The 17922-nt window shown below is 38.4% G+C and overlaps 1 long non-coding RNA gene across 1 annotated transcript; it reads left to right on the forward strand.

The window, feature by feature from the left end:
- Positions 1–1031: 1031 nt before the first annotated feature.
- On the forward strand, positions 1032–10060 carry LOC138876538 (uncharacterized). The gene is made up of 2 exons (XR_011401863.1): positions 1032–2119; positions 9778–10060. It is a non-coding gene; the product is annotated as an uncharacterized lncRNA (long non-coding RNA).
- The last annotated feature ends 7862 nt before the right edge of the window (positions 10061–17922 follow it).

The raw sequence follows: 17922 nt of genomic DNA on the forward strand, positions 1-17922 counted from the left end.
CTGAAGTCACGAGCACTGCATGTCCGGTCTTGATCCGAAGAAGCCGTGGAAGAATGAACCACCACCTGCAGCTAGCAAGTATCAAGGTTCAAATCAAAAGTCTGCATGAAGAACCATTCAAGACTAAAGATCAAGCTTTAGAAGACTTGTAGATAGGAATTTTGTAACTCATAGCCGATAGATTTCGTTAGTCTTTTTTATTTTTGATTTTGATGTAACAACAGGACCACAGATCGGAACCTCAACGGAACGGTATCTCACTTGACTCCCTTATCCTCTCCACACACTCCATCACTGTTCCTACTTCTGAACTACACGTGGCCTGATTCCTTTATAGCCAAGGATATGTAGGCAGCTCAGATACCAAGGCTCGGTCACATTCTCCTTTCTCTTAGTTTTTGGTCTCTCTAAATAAGGGTCGGGTCAAAAAATCTGTCTCGTCGTTCTTTGTCTGAAAATACTTCGTGTTTTCAGTCAAAGAGGGACAGCTGTAGACATGTAATTTTTGACCATCCCCAAGATTTTATATATTTTAGCATTTAAATATTTAGTTTAGGCCTAATATCACTATTTCAATTAGTTTTGACTCTTTTACTTTATTTTATCGCAAAATATGAAAATTACAAAAATTAATTTTATTAATGTTTTGTAGTCACACTATTTTACTAGAGTTTTAATTTTTACATAATCTTGAAAAATACCAAAAAACAGTTTCATTTTAGGTTTATCTTTAATAGTTTATTTTAATTAATTAGGAGTGATTTTACATTTTTATAGGTGCTTCATACTATTGTACAAGAAGAATTGGATTTGGATCTATAGTTTATGAATTTTAATTTTTAGCTCAATTTTAATCCAATAATACATAGACCCAACCCAAAACCCAAAACCCAAAAGTCATCTTAGCCCATAATCCCAAACCCAGTACTCATTCCCTAACCAACTAACATTGGAGGATCCCTAATTAAGAAAAAGAACCTAGCCTTAAATAGAGGACCAGCCGTTCCCTGGGGGAGGATATATAGATTTTCCTAACCTAAATAACTAAAAAGACAAAAAAAAGCTTCAGAATACTAAGCTTCAGCAATACTGACCAGGCGACCACCAAGCCGCCAGCAACACCGCCCGCACCCCCTATCGCCGAAAACTAGCACACACCACCCTCACTCATCTCCTCTACACCTTAAGCACATACAGAAGCCCCCATTCGATCTTCACCATGAACAGCCGCCCACCAAACGACCACAGTCCGTCCCCTTCAGACCCCTGACACCAGCGACTATCAACTCCATCACATTCCAGCGAGCTTGAGTTTCGAATTCGTCGTAGGTTCCGGTCGAGGTTCCCTGCTTCCCTTTGGTGATTATGTTTGAAATCCTCTATTGCGATTCATTCAATTTGGCTCGATTCACTTGCTGTAATTACAAAAACTCTATTAATTAAAACTCAGCTCAGGAGCTGTTAATTTTGGATTTTACAAGTGATATTGGAATTTGTTCTGTGATTGTTAACAAAGTGCGTGGCCGTCATACAATTGCTTGCGATTTTTCACGAATAGATCATGTTTGTTCGTGTTATGTTTAAACCGGAATTGAGCTTAGCAACCTTCTCTGATGTCTCATGTTCGTCCTCAACTCAATTTGTTCAGTTTTAAAGTTCTGTAGTTCCACGGGTCTAATCATTTAGTTGAGAGGTTTAATAAGCTGCTCATGAGTTCATTCATGGCTTCGATGGATGTTTTGTGACTTCCATTTGAATTCTGTTTCCTTTGGTTGTCGGTTTGTCGTCGGCATGAGGTTCAGTTCGAGATTCCTTCCGTGGCTGCTTGTTCCTGTTGCATTGTGGCTTCCGTCTACTTCAGATTTCGCATCCGGATTCATTTGTATTTGATTCCAAATGAAATTAATCAAAGCTTCGTATAATCAGACTTTCATTAGGCTCTAAATAGGGTCACTAGGGTTGAGAGTGTGTGGGACAGCTACTGGTGCAAAATCAGGGATAAGTGCGCTATCTTCTCCTTGTGTATGTGAGATCCGTCTTCGAGGTTTTCCTGTGCAGACAACATCTATTCCCCTAGTATCTTCTCCTTAAGCTCACTCCAGCTTTGAGAGCGCAACAGGTTCACTCTATTTCCTCCTTGATTTTAATGTAGTGTACTGTGTTTGTAATCTGTTATTGATTAATTCATATGATTATAGCTACCTGTTTTGTTGGTTTCTCCTTGGAATTTGTCCATCATTTGGGTTGAGTTTGATTCGCGTTTCAATTTAGATTTTATGGCTTCCATATTAAACATGAGCTTCAGTAGATATGGTTTCACAATTTTTGAGTGAGGGTCGAATTTGGGAAAGAAAATCAGAATTGCTTGTAGTGAATTAGTGAATGGATGGTTCGAATTGAGTTGCTTGTTGGAAATTGTATGAACTAAGTTGTGTCATTTGAATTTACTATTGAAATATTTAGAGTTCAAGTTGAAATTCTCTTGTCAAAATTCTTGTATGCTGATGAAAGTTCTATTGGGATTAGTCCTTGATTGTAGGAGCATTGTTTCTTGATTTTAATTCAATCTATGAGCTATTTGTGGGGCAATGTTTGAAAGTAAATCCTGCATTGTACACCAGTTATCTTTGCGCTAAGACTTCGAAGTTCTGAAGTTTTGTTGAAGTTTGCTGGAGAAGTTTTGGAGTAAATTGATGGCTGAAATTGTCCTAGTTTGAACTTGTTACCATCGGTTTCTAATGAATATCGTAGCTTGCTTTAGGCGCGATTGAATAAATCATCGTGGCCATGGGTACGGTTCCCGTGGCATGATCATGATACGTAAATCTCAATTCGGGTGTGAATTTGATACGACCCAACCATAGCTTCGAATAATAATAAATAAATACGCTGTAAATCGCGAGTGCATTTCATGTAACGCGATTTGCAATGTATACCAAAATGGCAAGTGTACGACATCGTGACTTGTTCCAAAGAATAATTTCATAAATAATTAATAGCGGTTAAAAAAGTTAAAAATGCACGTAGGTTTAAAATGTGTAATTAATAAGATAATTAGGCCAACATTAATAGTTGAGCGACCGTGCTAAAACCATGGAACTCGAGAATGCCTAACACCTTCTCCCGGGTTAACAGAAATCCTTATCCGGATTTTTGTGTTCCCGGACTATAAAACAGATTCAAACTTCCTCGATTCGGGATTTTAAACCGGTGACTTGGGACAACATAAATTATCCCAAGTGGCGACTCTGAACTTATATAAATAATCTCGTTTCGATTGTCACTTAAATTGGAAAAAACTCCCCTTATATCCCTTTCGGGGTAGAAAAAGAAGGTGTGACAAGCGCCATCACGGTCCCGACGGTGGGAAATTTGGATTGTGACACCAAAGCACATATAAAAATTAAAAAATCAAATAAATAAGGTTTTTTCTCTCAAAGAATCATATACAAAAATCTCCTTCTATATTTTAAGCGTGATTAGCAACATTAGATGCATGACGAAAAGAAAATTTTATGGATGAGGTAGCAAATAATGTGATGAAATACAAAGAAAAAATAAAATATTTCAAAAATCTAAGCAAAAAAAGAACTTTTCGATGGGTATGGTTGAAATTCATTGAGAAAATATAGATAAGTCAATATATAAAATTTGAGGAAGATTGGAGGTGATTTGGACTGGTTTTGTATCAAAATTCGTAATTAAATCGAGTTCAAAAAAGCCTTCTGCGACACATGTATAAAAAATGTATCATACATGTATCTCACACACATGTATACATAGATATACATGTGATATACAATTGATACAAATATGATACATATATGATACACAAATGATACACAGTGTGATACACATATCATTTTTTTCATGTTCAGTTTTTACTTCAAATTTTCAATTCAAACCACCTCAAAACTTCACCAAATCATCCCAAAACTGAGATTCAAACTCTTTAAGATGTACCCAATATATTCTATTAACACCCACTCAAAAAAGCAAAAATGTAACATTTTTTTTGCTACAAATAGCTATTGGCTAATATTAGTAATATTTTATGAATTGACCAATTTTTGTAATGAGCTACTTATATGTAACGACACGGCCGGTCGTTTTAAGAATTTATGCCCTGATCCCCTATTAATTGCTTTCCCCGTGTTTGTTTCTACTATTGTGAGTTGTCGGGAGGAAATATTTGGAGTTTCTGAGAGTTTTGGGACATTTAGTTCCTAAATGAGAGCTTAAGTTTTGAAAATTTGACCGTAGTCGAAACAGTATGAAGACGGCCTCGGAATGGAATTCTGATGGTCCCGTTAGCTCCGTTGGGTGATTTCGGGATTAGGGGCGTGTTCGGATTGTGTTTTGGAGGTCCGTAGCTAATTTAGGCTTGAAATGCCGAAAGTTGAATTTTTGAAGTTTCCAGTACAATAGTGAGATTTTGATCCGAGGGTCGGAGTGGAATTCTGGAAGCTAGGGTAGCTCCGTAGTGTTGAATGTGACGTGTGTGCAAAATTTCAGGTCATTCGGACGAGGTTTGATAGACTTTTTGATCGAAAGCTTATTTTGAGAGTTTTTGCAATTCTTAGGCTCGAATCCATGGCTAATTCGGTGTTTCAATGTTGTTTTAGTTGTTTTAAGGATTGATATAAGTTTGAGTCGTGGTATCAGACTTGTTCGTGATTTTGGTTGAGGTCCCAAGGGCCTCGGGATTATTTCGGGTGGTTAATGGGAAGTTGGAATTTGGAGTTGCAGCTGAAGTTCTTTGGGCTGCTGTCATAACCGCATCTGCGGTTGAGAGGCGCATATGCGACTCCCGCAAATGCGGAAGTTAAGCAGCAGAAGCGGCCAGATGAGGCAAGACAAGGAGCCGCAGGTGCGGATGAGTTCACGCACCTGCGTAACCACAGATGCGGTGAGCAGGTCGCAGGTGCGGACTTGGGGGAATTAATGAGTTGTCGCAGATGAGACTTTTGTATCCGCAAAAGCGGGACCGCAGGTGCGGTCCCATGACTGCAGAAGCAGATTTGCTGGTCAGAACATATAAATATTGCCTTCGCGAATTTGAGCTATTCTTTCACAATTTTCATTCGGGAAGTGAGCTTTTGGGGAGGTTTTTGAGAGGGAATTCAAGGGAGCTTCAAGGAGGTAAGATTCTTGGAACCTAGACTCGTTATTATAGTGATTTTTATCATTCTAAGCATAAAAATTTAAGGAAAATCAGTGGTAAATTGAGGGTTATGGCTTGATTAATTGGAGAGCTTTGAGTGATGATTTGAGTGGCTATTTGATGTTCGATTTTGGTACGTTTGGTATGAACGAACTCGTAAGAGTATGAGGATTCTGAAAATGTAAATTTTACCCAATTCCAAGACATGGGCCCGAGGGCGTTTTGGTCATTTTACCTAATTTTGCGTATTAGCCTAGAATTTATTTGTAGAATCAGTTACTTGAAGTGTTATTTACATTATGCAATTAAATTGAATAGATTTGGGACATTTGGAGTCGAGTACTCGTGGTAAGAATGTGGTCTCGGGTTGATTATTGAGCCGGTTCGAGATAAGTGGCTTGCCTAACCTTGTGTGGGGGAAACTCCCCTTAGGATTTGGTATTATTGATAATATGTCTTGTACGTGAGGTGACGAGTGCATACTTGTGCTAAATGTTGAAAATCCGATTTCTCATTAAGTACTTACAATTATGTCATTTTTTCCCTATTTATACTACTTGTAAATTTAAACTCGTTGTTAGCTTAGGAAAGCATGTCTAATTGACTTAATTGCCTTACTTGATCAAACTGCCTTATTTGGATTATATGCAGCATGTTAGGCTAGAAATACCTGTTTTACCTTGATATGGAACTTGAATTGCACTGTGTATTCTTCTTCTTGTTGTTGTGTGTTTACTTTGGGACTACGGGACGGTATCCCGAGAGATCCCCCCTGTATGTTTACTTTGGGACTACGAATGGTATTCCGGGAGATCCCCTTACACATTTACATTGGAACTACGGGACTGCACCCAGTAGATTCCCCATGTATTGAGTATTTACATTTGGGACTACGGATCGGTATTCTGGGAGATCCTCTCGCATTATGAGTTGGACTACGAGACGATATCCCAGGAGATCCACTGGATATTTATATTTGAGACTACAGGACGGTATCCTGGGAGATCCCCGGTTGTTATCTTTGTGTTGAGCTATATTTCTTCCTGTGTTTACTTTGCCTCTGTAGTAGTTGTTGTTGTCCTTTATATCCTGTGTTACTTTTAGCGTTGTACTTACTTATACTGTTTTTGTTCTACACTGTGGAACCTTATATTTTATTTAACCTCAATAGGGCCCTGACATTTCTTGTCACTACTCGATCGAGGTTAGGCTTGACACTTACTCAGTACCGCTGTGGTGTACTCATGCCCTTTCTGCACATGTTTTTCATGTGCAGATCCCGGTACTTCCACTCAGACTTATCACGCTTGAGGCGAGGCGCTTGTAGAGACTCCGAGGTATATCTGCCGCGTCTTCAGACCGAAGAGTCCCTTTCTATTCTCCCTTTTTGTATTAGCCCTTCTGTACTTTCGTTTCTTTATTAGATATTCTAGAGTTAGATGCTTGTAGACATTCAAAGGCTTGTGATCATGAGATTCCGGGTTTTGGAAAATGTTATTAGTTTTCGAGAGTTGATATCGTGTATTCCAAGCAGCATTGTAAAATTTTATTTTATTTCACTATTTCAGTTTTTAATTATTTTTTCCGCAAATTGGTTTATTTTTTGCATTGTTAGGCTTACCTAGTCATAGAGACTAGGTGTCGTCACGATGGTTCACGGAGGGCGAAGCGGGGTCGTGACAAGTTGGTATCAGAGGTCTAGATTCATAGGAGTCATGAATCACAAGCCGGTTTATTAGAGTCTCGCGGATCGGTACAGAGACGTCTGTACTTATTTGCGAAAGGCTATGTAACTGTTAGGAAATTCCACTTCATTTGATTTCCTTGTCGTGCGAGATTTTGATATCACAGTTCTAAACTTTTGTCTTCTATTCTCTCTTAGATGGTGAGGACATGTGCTACCCGAGATGATCAGGCAGTCGCGCCCCCTACTGCAGCCGTCAGAGGTCGGGGCCTGGGTAGAGGCCGAGGACGCGCACGTGGTGCAGCTAGAGCACCTGCACGAGTTGCCACCGAGGTACCACCGGTAGTTCCAGCAGGAGTCCAGTCACCTGATACGCCTACTGCAACTACTACTCCAGCTCTTCAGGAGACTCTTGCGTAATTCATGAGCACGTACACCACTCTGGCTCAGGCAGGGTTGTTTCCCCTTGCTGCAGCCACATCTCAGGCCAAGGGAGGAGCACAGACTCCCGCCGCCCACACTCCTGAGCAGCGAGTGCATGTCGATCAGGTCCTAGAGATTATTCCTGTGCCGCCTGTAGTCCTAGGTCACCCTGAAGATAGGGCAGCGGCTTCAAAGGATGAGTAGTGAAGGCTTGATAGGTTCAAGAAGTATGATCCTCCTTTATTCAGTGGGTTAGCCTCAGATGATACCTTGGGATTTCTGGAGGAGTGTCACCGTATCCTCCGCACTATGGGTATATCATAATCGAGCGGGGTTTCCTTCACTGCCTTCCAGCATCGAGGAGCCGCCTATGAGTGGTAGCGTACTTATGAGTTAGACAGTCCGGAGGAGGCAACTTCACTGACTTGGACTCAGTTTTCAGATATTTTCCTGAGAGAGTTTGTTCCTCAGAGCCTTAGGGATGCATGGCGCGCGGAGTTTGAGCATTTGCGCCAGGGCACTATGACTGTCTCGGAATATGCTATCTGTTACACTAGCTTGGCTAGACATGCCCCAGCCTTGGTTTCTACTGTTCACGATAGGGTTTGCCAGTTCATTGAGGGGCTTATTCCCAACATCAGGTCTAGCATAGCTCGTGAGTTGGAGATGGATATCTCTTATCAGCAGGTGGTGAGCATCGCTAGGAGGATTGAGGGTATGCATGCTAGGGAGAGAGAGGAGAGGAAGGCCAAGAGGTCTCGAGAATCGGGCAATTATTTTGGTGCCCGTGCCCCAGCTGCAGGTCATCATGGTAGGGGTTATATGGGTCGCCCCGTTCATTCAGCTCTTCCAGCAGCCAGTGGTATTCTAGCTCCTCCTAGGCCACATGAGCCTTATTATGCACCTCCAGTATCTAGTGTGCCTCCTGCGTGGGGTGCTTTCAATGGTCAGTCCAGCAGACCTGACCCAAGCCAGTCATAGCCATCACGTCCTCCCAGAGCTTGTTTTGAGTGTGGTGACACATGTCATATGGTGAGGGATTGCCCCAGACTTAGGAGGGGTACACCTCTACAGACTTCTCAGCCACAGCGTGCCTTGCAGAGTTCTCAAGCTATGATTACAGCTCCAGTTGCTACCCCACCTGCTCAGCTAGCTAGAGGTGGAGGTTGGGGAGGTAGAGGTCGCCCTAGAGGGGGAGGCTAGGCTAGATATTATGCCCTTCCTGTCCGTACCGAGGTTGTTGCCTCCGATTCGGTCATCACAGGTATTGTCATGGTTTGTCATAGAGATGTATCGGTTTTATTCGATCCAGGCTCCACCTACTCTTATGTTTCTTCTTATTTTGCTCCGTATTTGGATGTATCTCGGGATTCTTTGAGTACCCCTATTTACGTTTCTACTCTTGTGGGAGATTCTCTTGTTGTGGACCGCATTTATCGGTCGTGTTTGATTGCTCTTAGTAGTTTTGAGACCATAGCCAATTTGTTATTACTCAGCATGGTAGATTTCGATGTTATCTTGGGCATGGACTGGTTGTCACCCCATTATGCTATTCTTGATTGTCACGCCAAAATCGTGACAATGGCTATGCCAGGTGTTTTGAGAGTTGAGTGGAGGGGTACTTTAGATAACATTTCAAGTAGAGTTATTTATTTCCTTAAGGCTCAATGTATGGTTGAGAAGGGGTGTGATGCTTATCTAGCTTATGTGAGAGATGTCAGTATTGATACCCCTACAGTTGAAATGCCTTGTACGTGAGGTGACGAGTGCGTAGTTGTGCTAAATGTTGAAAACTCAGTTTTTCATTAAATACTTACAATTATGTCCTTTTTTACCTGTTTATACTACTTGCAAATTTAAGCATGTTATTAGCTTAGGAAAGCATGTCTAATTGTCTTACTTGCTCAAACTGCCTTATTTGGATTACGTGCAACATGTTAGGTTAGAAATACCTGTTTTACCATGATATGGAACTTGAATTACACTGTGTATTCTTCTTATTATTGCTGTGTGTTTACTTTGGGACTGCGTAACGGTATTCCGGGAGATCCCCCTACACATTTACATTGGAACTACGAGACTGCACCCGGTAGATTTCTCATGTACTAAGTATTTACATTTGGGACTATGGATCGGTATTCCGGGAGATCCCCTCGCATTATGAGTTGGACTACGGGACGGTATCCCGGAAAATCCACTTGATATTTATATTTGGGACTATAGGACGGTATCCTGGGAGATCCCCGGTTGTTATCTTTGTGATGAGTTGTATTTCTTCCTGTGTTTACTTTACCTCTGTAGTAGTTGTTGATGTCCTTTATATCCTGTATTACTTTTACCGTTGGCCTTATACTGTTTTTGTTCTACACTGTTGAACCTTATATTTTATTTAACCTCAGTAGGGCCCTGACCCTCCTTGTCACTATCCGATCGAGGTAGGCCTGACACTTACTAAGTACCGTTGTGGTATACTCATGCTCTTTCTGCGCATATTTTTCATGTGCAGATCCAGGTACTTCCACTCAGACTTATCACGCTTGAGGCGAGATGCTTGTAGAGACTCCGAGGTATATCTGCCGCGTCCGCAGACCGAAGAGTCCCTTTCTATTCTCTCTTTTTGTATTAGCCCTTCTGTACTTTCGTTTCTTTGTTAGATATTCTATAGTTAGATGCTTGTAGACATTCAAAGGCTTGTGATCATGAGATTCTGGGTTTTGGGAAATGTTATTAGTTTTCGAGAGTTGATATCGTGTATGCCAAGCGGCACTTTAAAATACTGTTTTATTTCACTATTTCGGTTTTTTAATTATTTCTTCCGCAAATTGATTTATTTTTCGTATTGTTAGGCTTACCTAGTCGTAGAGACTAGGTGCCGTCACGCTGGTTCACGGAGGGTGAACCGGGGTCGTGACATTATAAATGGACATAGCTGGTAGTTTTCCTTTATTTTACTCGAATAGGAAAAAAATATTTTTCTTATCAAAAGAGGGAAAAAAATATTTTTCAAAACTCTTATTCAACCTTCTGCATCCTATTCCCCTTGCCTACCAACCCCCACCACCACACCCCATATCCCACCCATACCCCTACCACCCCCACCTAACTTTATCCCTACCCTCACCTACCTACCACTCAACACCGATCACCCCTGCCCTAAAGTAGAAATATTATTTATAATACTTTCTTTTCATGTTATTGATAGAGTACTTTCTTTTTCATCTCAACCAAATGAGTATATTTTTCATGATTTAGAAAAATATATTTTTTTCCTTTTCAAAAAATTGAGTACTTTCTTTTTATAATGTGAAAAAAATTCATTTTCAACAAAATGAATACTTTCTTTTCATGATGTAGAAAATGTATTTTCCTCCATTTAAATAAAATGAGTATGATCTTTTCATTATGTAGAAAAAAATATTTTCTTTTATTTCACTAAAATGAGTACTTTCTTTTCTTGTTGTCTAAAGAGTGCTTTTTTTTTGTTCAATAAGAGAAGGAATATTTTCTTTATAGTTATGGAGCTCCAATTTCAACATTGTTCTTGTGTGAGAAAATAAAGCATCACATTATTTTTCTAAAGAAATATTTTTCACTCTCTAACCAAATACTAGAAATATTTTCTGAAAAATATTTTTCACTCACCAACAAACATGAAGAAATAAGTGATTAAATCACTAATTATACAAAAAAGTATTTTGTAGGAAAACATTTTCCTTCGTACCAAACAAAGGGGCGTATCCACATTAAGAATTTGGGGCCTGTGAACCCATCCTACTTGTAAAATAAAAGTAGATTTTTATGTAAAATTTTCCATGTTTTGCTATATAGGGAAAAAGGCACCCATGTTCAATTTGGCATTTGCTGCCCCAGTTAAGACCTATGGCCACATGTGCTATTAAATATTTAGCTCGTTTTTTCTTCTATTTTTCCATTCTATTTCTTTTTCTTTTGCCTTTTATTATTAGTGTTTTCTTTATTTTTATTTTTTTTGCTAAAGAAAGGAGATACTTTATATTAAAAACATAGAAAGTTTAGTTATTATATAACATAGGGATAGACCGTGTAGCAATTTTTTTCGATTTGTCTTTATTAAAAATTTGTAAAATAAAGTCCGGAGGTGTTTCCCAGTACATAGTGTTATCTCCCTCCGTTGTTATTTGTTGCTTGGTGCTTCCATACTTTTCCAGAGTGTCAGCTACAGAATTGCCTTCCCGATATATATGGGTTATTTCTTCCACTCCAGCAGCATTAAGAAGAAAACTACAATCATGAAGAAGATGTAAGTAGCAGGGTTATTCATCTGTAAATAAGTGACATAATACCTGTGAATCTGTTTACACTATAGTGGGAAAGAGATTTTTTGTGAAGGAGAGTTCTAGTCCTGCTATTAGTGCCAGCAGTTCAGCATGAATAGCAGATGTTGCAGTTATCTTCTACGCAAAACCCGCTATCCAATTGCCATTATGGTCTCTGATGAGTCCACCAATGCCACTGATTTAAGTGATAGCCATAACTGAAATGCGGGTACATCTTCAAATTCATCTCCCGCCGTACACAGTAACATCAACATCCAACATCTGCACGCAAGGTGCAGATATGTAGTATAAGTACAACCGACCCCATGTACTCAATAAGTAACAAACCTAACCTTAGGTCAAAAGTAGCGAAGAGCTTAGACAAGGGCCAGAGTCCAGCTCCAATAACCAGCACTAGTTCATAACAATATAATAAAATGGTACATGAAAATAACTCAGAGGTAAGATGCTCAATTTGTTCACAGTTACAGAAAAATAGGCATGATTTTCAAGTGTACTAGTAAATCCCAAATCTTTCACCGAAAACACCAAAAGCATATGAGTAAGTTTGAAAACTGTGATTTTTCCAAAAACCTTTCAACAATAAATAATATTTTTCATTTCAGATAGCATGAGAAAAATACATCTCTATGCCTACATGTCAGTATACAGGTGAAATCATGAATGTTACCAAAATCGGGTAGTAGAAAGAAATGCATCTTTATGCATGTATCTCAAGTACGTATGTCAAATGCAATGTATCTAAGTGATGAACTCATGTACTCACACTCTCAGAGTACTCAATCTAATTGTCTCACACTTTTCACTCATTCCGCTCAATCACTCGACACACTCAGTGACTCGGTACTGTAAAAGACAGATCCAGCACAAGGCAGATCCATCCCAAACATAATAATTGCTAGCAACTGCGTCCACTGTGGATGTGCAGACTCTAGAGGGGTCAATCTAACCCAAGCGCTATAATAAGCCAAATCCTAGCATGAATCAATAAAGCCTGATCTGCACGGATAACTCACGTGCTATAATATCATATCTGAATCTGTACCGACAACTCACGTGCTGCACGAACAATTCACGTGCTATAATATCAATATCTGGATCTGCACGGATAACTCACGTGCTTCACGGACAACTCACGTGCTATAGTCTCTATATATCTTAATCAGGCCATCGGCCTCACTCAGTCATCAATCTCTCCAGTCTCTTGGGCTCACAATATCATGAAAAATTAGCCCAAAATAATGATATGATGTATCAACAAATGGTAACAGAGACTGAGATATGATATGTAAAGGAATGCGTATGACTAAGAATGTAATTGCAATGTAAACAAATAACTCAACGGCAGAAATAACCTCAGTGGGTCCCAACAAGATAAGCATGTAGCCTAGACATAATTTCTAGCATAAATTACAGCTCGAGTGCTCACATAGAGTACAGTAAAAATGTTTAGATAAGATAGCTACACAACTCCATGGAATCAACTAAATCAAAATTCACACGATGTATGCCCACAATCCTGTCACCTAGCATGCGTGTCACCCTAACATCAATTCCATAACACGTAATTCAGGATTTCATATCCTTATCACCAAGTTTAGAACTATTACTTACCTTGAACAAGACAAATCCAATGCCGAGTAAGCCAAACGATGCTCCAAAAATAGCATCTCGCTCGTACCAATCTCTGAACAACTCGAAACTGGCCAAAAGCAACTCATATATATCAAATAATGCCAAATGAAACAAACCCAATCGATAAAGGTCGAATTTTTAATCAAAAGCCCAAAATCAACAAAAAAAGTCTAACTCGTGCTCGCACCTCGGAACCTGAAAGAACTCACAAAATCCGATAACTCATTCAATTACGAGTTCGACCATACTAGTTTCAGTCAAACCCGACTCCAAATCGATATTCAAAACTCAAAAATTTACTCTATGAAACTTTAGACAAAACCCCCAATTTCTCTCTTGAAATCCTCAATTAAATACCAAAAACGTAGATAGATTCATGAAATATAATAAAAAAATGAGTAGAGAATACTTATCCCAATCCATATGGTGAAAATTGCTTCAAAAATCGTCTCAATCCGAGTTCCATAGCTCTAAATATGCAAAAATGTTCCAAACCTTCGAAATATAGAACTTTATATACTGTTCTGGGGGTACTCTTCATGATTGCGGTCATAAAACTCGCGATCGAGATTACAAAATTTTCCAGGACAATTTTTACTCTATATGATCGCGGCCTTTTCCCGCGACCGCGATGAACAAGCTTCTATTTAACCCTTCCCAACTCTTCTAAGACAATCTGTAGTATATAAGTTATACCTTTTTATACAAAACTCCAAATGATAAACGGTTTAATTTTCTGAAAATTAGACAAAGGGGCTACAACTTTTATTTTTGGATCATCTTCAAAGTCCTTATAGATTGCAAAATATAAGCTTCCAAAATCGAGTTAGTGCAACAGAATTGTCTTCTATGTGATCACAAAATGGCTTCTGCGATCGCGATTCACTGGTCTATTTTTCCTATTTTCCTCTACGCGATCGCGATTGCGACCAATTCTATGCGATCGCGATGTACACCCCCGTAGCCAAAAACCAGCAACTAAAAATGTCCTAGAAATTTTTCGAAACCAACTCACCTGAGCCCCTCGGAACCCTGTCCAAACATAACAACAAGTCCCAAAACGTAACACGAACTTATTCGAGGCCTCAAATCACACGTAACAACATCAAACCATGAATCTTCGATCAAGATCAATCTCTTAAGTTCATAAACATCAAACTTCGAACCAAACGTCTAGTTCACGCCTAACCAATCCGGAATGAACCCAAATTTTGCATACAAGTTCCAAATGATATATCGAATCTATTACAACTCCCAAAACAATAATCCGGACCCGATAACATCGAAGCCAACTTTTGGTCAAACTTGTGAACATTCCTAACGTTCAAATTTTCAACTTTCGCCAATGAGTGCCGATACCTTTTAGAAATATCCAAATGTAAATCCGGGCATATGCCCAAGTCCAAAATCACCTTCTGGACCTAACAGAACCATCAAAACTTCGATCCGAGGTCAAATACTCAAAAGTCAAACTTGGTCAACTCTTCCAACTTAAAGCTTCCTAGTTGAGAATCATTCTTCCAAACTAATTCTGAATCACCCGAAAAACAAAACCGACGATATACACATGTCATACTACATCATATGGAGCTACTCATTCCCTCAAACCACCGAGCGAAGTGCAAATACTCAAAACGACCGATCGAGTCGTTACACTTCCCTATTTTACTTCCTGTTGCATTTTCTTTTGAACAATGATGTAGTAGCACTCTAGTTGAGTTCCACCGGTTTGGGGTGTGTATTGTGAGATTCTATTTTCGGAAGGTTTTTATCTATTGTTCAGTAGTTTTCAGTAACTTGTTACTTTATATTTGTTCTGTTATCATTATTAATTAGGTTTACCTATTCGTAAAGACTATGTGTCATCACGATATCCTTCGGAGTAAAATTGGGGTCGTGAGAGTTAAGACTATGTGTCATCACGATATCATAGGCTCTTTAACCTTCAAGACTGCATTTGCTTAATTGCTTAAGTTAATTATTTTTTAGATTTACTCACTGATTATAGGTGTCTCAATTTGGTTTGAATCTGTTGTATTTGTATACAATGTGTCACCAGTATGTAATATCAAACTCACTAATTGTATGCAAGTGATAGACTGATATGAGCATATTTTGCTTTAATCTTGCCCAAGTAACATGTACTCTTTATACATGGATCAGATTGTTTATGACACATAACATGTTTAGTTTATTCGTTATTTTTGAGTTCAACTAGCTATATCTAATAAAACTTAAAATGTTTGATTTATGAAGGTTAGCAAGTAATGTACCGGTGCTGAAACTTTAACTCTACTACTTGCTCGAGGTAAGTTTCGTCATATGTTTATTATTTTTATTCGTCAAATATAGTAGATGAAGAAAAAGACAAAGGATTTGGAGCTGAAAGTACTACTGTGAATGGCAAGCTTACTCCTTTCTCCATGCTTGAAGATATGTTGTCCCATTTCAAGATTGTTGTGCGTCAAACTTTATTACAACAGCTTAACAAGGAAATACTAACTTCAAGCTTTATTTGAATCTTAGTGCAATGCTTTCTTATTACCTTTATGTTGAGAATATATATTTATTATGTGCAATTGATCTATGATATTCTCTTGGTATTATTCATATATTTAATAGTCTGTTCTCATTTTGTAATTAAATAAGATAATTAGTTGCATTAATGTCTATGTTCTTCATTTTCTTTAATATTTTTTTGCAGTATAGAGTTTGAAGTGTATATTGAACTTACTTTAACTTGCTTTTTGTTTGAGCATAAATAGGGCAAACAACTAATTTTAAAGAATCTAATAGGAGGCCAGATTACTTTAGTCCGAGAAACAATAAGAGCAGGGGGCTTACTGCAATTTGAGATTACTTAAATTTGCCATTGAATAGTGAATATGAGTATAGCAATCGAATATACCATGCATGCAAATTGCAAAGTTAACTTCCTGACAAAAGCCGCATGGTACAAAAAAAAAATATGTCAACATAAAATTATATATGCCAACACTTCATCTTGCACTTATGTTACCCAATATCCGCGTAATTCACAGTTGATCATGTAAATTTGTTACTACCTAAAACAGGATGAATGGATAGTAATTTAGGGATGATTGCATTGCAAAGATAAGGTTTATAGGATGTGAAACTCTATTAATGTGAAGAAAAAAATGAACTGATCAGTTTAGTCATTTGTGTGTCTTATATATAACAAAGATAAGGTTTTAGTATGTATTTGTTTCTTTATATATTTTAGTTTCAAATTTTACATTTGTATGTCTTATATATTTCTTTTTTGTTTGACTTTTGATTATTATAATTTTTTTCTCTTTTATGTGAACTGAATTTATAAAAAGATTACAAGTCTACACGAAGCGCGATCAAATTAACCAGTGTATTATAATTTTAAGCTTAAGTCATTGTTGAATAAACACCTACTTCTCTACATACATATATCATTAACAAATAGTCCTCTTAACTCTATATTTATTGCTCCTTCAAGTTCAGAAACTCCTTTTTGTTCTAATTCATTCTCTTTCGCTGCTTTCTCCGAAATTACCTTTCTTCTTCACAGCTTCAAAATGTCATCTCTCTTTGGGTGAGTTTCCTAACTTTCTCCGGCCCTTTCTTTCAGTGCCAGATCTATATGCTTTACTAAGTTGCTTTTTGTTGTTCTTTACTCTGAAAAGGTATGAAAATTTTATGTTGATAATTTGAGATGGTGTTTTATGGCATGACTTTTTTATGTATAGATTAAAAAAGATAAAATGTGGAGTTCCTTACTTCCTATTTGTACATCAAAACTCATGCATGTCCTTTGATTGAGGATTTTTTTTTTAAATTTCTAAATTCTCAATTTGAGTTCTATATTATCTATGTTGTCTGATTTTTTTTGTTTAGTCCTGATAAATTTGTTGATGGGTCTGTGATGGTGGTTTTTGGTGTGAGAACTTTGACAATACTTAAAAATTGTGTTCTTTTGTGGAATGAGAGTGCCGATGTGTTTGTGCTTGGCCGTGTGATTGTATAATGGATATGTTTTTATTTGTCTTGATTCTTTCAGAGATCTTGTCACGACCCAAACCGATGGGCCGTGACGGAAACCCGGTACCTTACTCAACCGAGTACCAACGCAACGTATCTTTCTTATTACATCATCATATACACGTGACATACGGGCCTAATAGGCCAACATGATCATTTATAAATTCAAAACATAGGCCGAAAAGGCCGTACAATCTTTCACGTACACGACATATGTCTACAAGCCTCTAAGAGTACATAAATGTTATAAAGGTCGGGACAGAGTCCCGCCATACCAAACAATACACGTCTAAATCATACTAACCAAATACGCAACTCCAAAGCAAATAGAGCGCACCAGCATCTTCCGCTGAGCTGATAGCCTACTTGGAGGGCTCTCGACTTGTCTGTCTGGACCTGCGGGGATAAAACGCAGCATCCCCAGGCAAGAGGGACGTCAGTACGAATTAATGTACCAAATATGTAAGGCAATATACTGAAAGCTAAAACTGAACTGATATAATAACTGCAAGTAGCTGGAAGTGAAAGATAATCTGAAGATATGCTTACCTGCTGATACTGACTCAACTCTCTCAATATAGTAAGTAAAATAGTTGTCCGGCCCTATAAGGCTCGGTATATATATATAACTGCTCTGACGTAGTAGGCTCGCTCATAGGCGCGCGACC

This window comes from Nicotiana sylvestris, chromosome 8, assembly GCF_000393655.2.
Source record: "Nicotiana sylvestris chromosome 8, ASM39365v2, whole genome shotgun sequence".
Classification (NCBI taxonomy): Eukaryota; Viridiplantae; Streptophyta; class Magnoliopsida; order Solanales; family Solanaceae; genus Nicotiana; species Nicotiana sylvestris.